The 5,449-nt window shown below is 40.1% G+C and overlaps 1 protein-coding gene across 12 annotated transcripts in view; it reads left to right on the top strand.

Annotated features, from left to right (window-relative positions):
* The first annotated feature begins 69 nt into the window (after window positions 1–69).
* The window catches only part of HELZ (helicase with zinc finger), a 134,265-nt gene continuing 128,885 nt past the window's right edge, over window positions 70–5,449 (top strand). For 7 of the 12 annotated variants that reach the window (XM_015589744.2, XM_025046982.1, XM_015589735.2 and 4 more), the window contains exons 1-4: window positions 70–155; window positions 1,325–1,380; window positions 2,312–2,387; window positions 5,218–5,274. The gene's annotated coding sequence lies outside the window, so the exon portion shown is untranslated. Of the gene's footprint in view, window positions 156–1,249; window positions 1,381–2,311; window positions 2,388–5,217; window positions 5,275–5,449 lie in introns of all 12 variants that reach the window. The other 5 variants (XM_025046975.1, XM_025046977.1, XM_025046978.1 and 2 more) reach the window with 3 other exon arrangements.

Raw genomic sequence — 5,449 nt, 5'->3', positions numbered from 1 at the left:
CCCGGGCGGGAGGTGCGGCCAGAGGGGCGGCGCCGGCGGCGGAGGCGGGAGTCGGGGGCCGAGGGGGGCAGTCACTTTAAAGGCTCTTTCTTACCCATAATGCTTTGTGGGGACGTTGACAAGTGGATCCAAGATGGCGTAGAAAGTAATGACAGGTAAGTCCTGACTTCCCCCTTCTCTGCTGCTGGGACCGCTCCGAGAGCTGCCGGAGCCCTCCAGAGAGGGGACCGGACTCCCCTCCAGCCCCCTGGGCCCCGGGAGGGGCGGCCCCGGGGCGGGCTGGGGGCCCTGGAGGCCCTCGGCGGGGCCTGGGAAGCGGGGCTCTTCGAGGCGAGGCCCGGACGCTGGGGCTGTTTACAGCTTCTTCCCCTCCTCGGTCCCCTGCCCCTCCGCTGGGGGCCGCGGCGCGCTGAGCCCAGGCGGTGGAGGGGGGCCTTGCAGACCCGGGCCGCGAGCGGGCGGGAGGTTTCTCCAGCCCCGGGCACGCCGCGAGGGGGAGTCGAGCCTTCGTGCACGCTCCCCTCGTCTGGGTCGCGGCTGCGGGCGGGGAGCGTGCGGGCCTCCCACGCCCCGCTCGATTGCCCCCTCAGGGCTCGGACTTCCACCCGGGTGGGGCGCGGGCCGGAGGGTGGGCGTCGGGAAAAGTGGGTCAGGGATGCGCCCCCTCCCTCCCCCACCGAGGGCTGTTGCCTGAGCTTCACTTTCTTCCCTCCTTTCTCCGCCCCCTCCTCGAAGATTCTCTTTGGGCCACAAACACATGAACAAGAATAAAAACAGGCTATCCTTTCCTGGCGATTCATTTAAGACTCTCCTTTTCTAGGGCCGAGGGACTGCAGCTTTATCTAAGGACTTTGGTTCCTCTCCCCCCCAAATTATTTGAGCCTTCTACACTCTACTCTTTGCTTGAGGGGTCTTCAGACAAGGGCTGGAAGCCAGCGTCTAGGATTCTTTTTGGAAAGGGGTCCTCAGGTTTTGTTTGAAACCCCAAATTGTTATTCCTTCCTCATAACTTACACTCTTCAAGCAAATCGTCAATATAATGTGTATAACTCCAGAGACGATTCCTGGGGGGCGGGGGGAAGATGACCGTTTTATGTTGTAGATTTTCAAAGCATTTTATAATCTTTTATCACACAGAAAGGAAATGTTTTTATTTTAAAGTAAAACAGACAGACTCATTTACAAAGCTGCATGCTATACCATTTTGGTAACTTTTTCCATTTAAAATTTACATGCCTTTTCATTTCAGGCTGTTAAAATGTTTGCTACTGCTCATGACTATATTACTGGTGTTGTATAGACTTTACTTTTCTATTTGCCTCAGGAATTGGATGAAGTAATTGATCACTAAAGAACTACAGTGCTGGTGAGATGTGTAAGGTGAGACTGCAGTTGAAATGATTTACATTTTTTTCTTATTTATTTTAATCAACTCATAAGGGTAAAGCCGCAACTAAGTAATTTGCTGGGGGCGTCTTTATTTTCCAAATAACTTATTCAATCTAGTGGTTGTATAAGCAGAGCTAGATTTAGAAAGGGAAATGTGTCAGATGTACCAAACTTTTCAGTGACTGCAACATACTCAGCCATAGTGGAGCTTATCCAGAGCCAAATATTATTTGCAGCTATCCTTGATCAGTATCTTCACCAGGGTAATTATAGGTTGCCTATTTAAATTTCCTTGTGTAACTTTAATTGGATGTCTTAATTTTATCTGTGTTTTGGTGTCTATCACTTATTCTACATCGAGTGTTAGTGATTGTGTATGTGAGTATCGTGTGTCCACAGTGTGTGAGAATTTTATAAAGTACAATCTTTCCATTGTAAAGAATTATTTTAGGCAAATCTGTCACAACTGCTTTTATTTTTTTGAAAAATGGAATAGTACTTGTCTCATAGTTATTTTGAAATAAAAACAATAGTGTTGAGTTTTGTTCAGCTTTTTAGATAATACTGGTTTGTCATTATTTTCTGTTCACACGTAGTGTGTGAATTCAAAACGTTGCTTTATTTAATCTGACTTACAATGCTTTGGATTTAAAGGACATAATTGATATATAATGTTAATGAACAATTGGTATTAGATACTGGGGAGAAGTTTGCTAATTTTACATTTTTCACAAGCAATTTTTTTTACTTTAAAAATATTTTACTATGATTTATTGAGAAAATTAAGTTATGGTAGATTGATTAGTTACTGCAGGTTTTTTTTTTTTTAAACACATCTGGGTAGCATTTGGATTTTGAAATCTCATGACTTTTCATATCTATCACAACATCTGTTTAAGATGTACTTTATTTTTTTTTTCAGATTGAGGCATACAATTGACATTTTGCCTTTTAAAAAAACTTGGGAGAGGAAGGTGGACATAAACCAAGATCCTTTTGTAAGTGCACACACCACATTTGCTTGTGTTTTAAACTCAGCAGTGCTTGTGTGTATTATATTTATTTTTATTCTTGGCAGGGCAAATATGAATTTTAAAATTTATTTTCAGCTTATAGACGGAGGCATATTCATGCCTTAGACTTCCCAATCTGAACCTTTTATCTTGTTTTGTTTTGTTGTTGTTTTTAATTTACAGATTCCTTTGTGGAAAGGAACAGTGGTCTGCTTTTTGACCTATGGAGATGTTTGTAGTCTAAAATGGAATATTTAGAAACAGGTAGTCTTGTGTGGCTAGTGTTGTTTGGCCTGAATTGTGTCAAGACATTTTCCACAATTTTCACACATGTTGACCATGTGAAAGTGTTAGTATTCACTTCAAAGTGAAGTTAGTGGTTGGCCACCAAACAAGTTGTTACACGAGGTCTTCTAAAATGGGAAATACCATAGTATGGAAGGTTGTGGTGGAGTAGAAGTCTGTGTCTTTGAGCTGAATAAAGACATAGCTTTTTTAGTCTGTCCTTTTGGCTGGGAAGCTAGGACACTATTTTTAGGTAAGGCTGTAGTTTTTGAGAGCCAGTAAGTACCTCTCAATCAGCTGGTTAACTTGACTTTTGCAATTGTTAGCAAAAAATTTCGTTTTTTGATACCATAGATATTTAATCTACATTGTTTTAAAGTCTGTATACATTTATGGAATGTCCAGTGTTTTACTGGGGAGGGGAGTGATGCCAAACAACAGGAGAAATTATTCCTACTTGCACAAGGCCTTTTGCAGTTTAAAAATATGCAGCATGTTCATGAAAGGCTAAGAATATTGCAGAGGGACCTACAAATAAGTAGACCAGATCTTATACATGTGCTTTTGTTCTCTGTTTAAGAAGTAGGCTTGGTATTAATATTAAATGCAAATTGGTTTATAATTGTCAGACTTCGTTTAAGATTCAGATACAGGCCTGGCTCAAGAAATAAGGCCCTTTGCCTGTTGTTTCAGTGCATAAAAATGCATAGATTTTGGGCCAAGTTTATCAACTTGAGAAGCTACTTAACAATTATAAGCAAATTGTTCTGGTTGTTTATTTTCATAAACTTAGATAAGTATACATGGAAATGTAATTTGATTTCTAAGGAATATTTTGAAATGTTTTCTAGTAGAGAACTATGATGTGTGTGGAGAGTGTGGCCATACTAGCTTACAGTTCATTTCAGTTGATGGATGTAGTCAGGATTATTTCTGTAGCATTGGCTAGAAGCGGCATAAAACATAGTGGTCTATCACTTCAAGAGTGGCTGGGATAATATTTTTGAGTAGTCCTGAATTTAATAAAGTTAATATTCCTTTAAAAAATAATATCGAAGATGGATGTAACATGAAGACTTTTGATTTCTATATATAATTTTTTTTAAAGCCATCAGTTGTCTAAAAATAATTGAAAGTTTTCCAACATACTACCAAACAGTCATACCACCTTGTTTACTCACGTAAATTGTACTGGGTCATTTTCTCCAAGAGCAGAAAGTTGCCTGGTGAAACCAGAGTTTGTATGTTCATCTTGCTTTTGAATAAAAACAAACAAAAAAACAAAAAACTGATTCGTTAGGGTCTTCAAAGAATGCATAGCATCTTTTTTGATTGCACCATTCTGAAGTGAATATTTGTGATTTTTGTTACTCCTGTGTCATATTTAAGGTGTTTGCTGCACATCTGAATTTGCCTTTTTGCTTTTCTTCTTTAGAAGTTCTTGTGAAAATATTCCTGTAAGGCGAGCTTCCCGTCAGTAGGCAACATGTTTAATATCATTTAAAACTTTATTTTTATTCATTTATTTTTATACAAAACCGATGCATGCTATGGTAAACAGATTTGAGCAGTACTATGTAAAGTAAGTGTATATAAGTGTATAAAGTAAAAATTAAAAAAACAAACCAACCCTCTGTTTTCCTTCCTCCATCTTTTCGTCACGTTCCCCTGAGCTGACCATAGGAGACAGTTGGTGTCACTTGGCTTTTGGAAGACCTGTTCCTTGCCGAGCTATAGTGCTCTTAGCAAAAGCAGAGGGAGAAGTCCAGGAAGGCAGGGCTACTGAAGCAGTTTAGATGTTGTGCAGGGATTATTCTACTCTTATTTCCTGTGATGTTATGTAATATTGATAATCTTAAGCTACCATAAGTTTAAGATAACTAATTGAATTGTTGAATTGTTAGTGAAACACTCAAACAGTTAATTCCATTGTCAGATTAGTACAGTTTTGATTTGTTGATATTTTAAGGAAATAAATATTTGTGAATCGAAGTCATATAACTTCAGGGCTGGGGGTAATGGTGATAGTTGCCATCTGTGAAATTGTACAATATGCTGTACAGTATCTTTATTATAAGCTTTCTATAATTCATTATCTCTCCTTTAATCCTCATAACTCTAAAATAGTTACTGTTATTTACGTTTTGCAAAGGAGGAAATTTAGACTAAATGTGAACTAACTAACAGACTAGTCACGTAGAGGTGCTGGCGTTCGGTGCCCTTTCCATTGTAATGTGCTCCGCTGCTTCTGTCTAATCTATTTTCTAGACAAGGAAATTAGGCCTGAAGAAGTCAGGTGACTTGCTTAAGGTCACACAGCTAAGAAGTAGAAACATTAAACCAAACTTTTATCTCTTGACTCCTATCTCTGGACTCTGGGTCCTGGCTGGTTATGTGATATTTTTTTTTTGCAATACTATGGAGCAAAAGACCATATGCTGTGAATACTGGATACAAAAGCTTCAGAACTGATACATCAGCAAGAGTGTTTTCTACTATGTATTCAAAATCTTTCTTCTCTCTCTTTCAGAAATTATAAAGAGCTCTGATGGGCTATTTGGGTGACACCCAGTGCAGTGAACTGCAGGTGAGTAAGGTTTAGGAGAGCCTTATTTAGAAAACAAGAACTTGGTAATGCCTGAGAAAGAGGCAAGAAAGTCTTAAGCTAGGCAAGAGTGTCTGAGCTAGGAAAGAATGAGGTGAGACAGGGTGGAACAGTGGGAACCCGAAGGTGCAGGTCCTGACTGAAATGCACTTCGAGA

Source organism: Pteropus alecto, unplaced genomic scaffold (assembly GCF_000325575.1).
Source record: "Pteropus alecto unplaced genomic scaffold, ASM32557v1 scaffold134, whole genome shotgun sequence".
Taxonomy (NCBI): Eukaryota; Metazoa; Chordata; class Mammalia; order Chiroptera; family Pteropodidae; genus Pteropus; species Pteropus alecto.
Note: the sequence above shows the minus strand (reverse complement) of the source record. Positions and strands in the feature narration are given on the sequence as shown.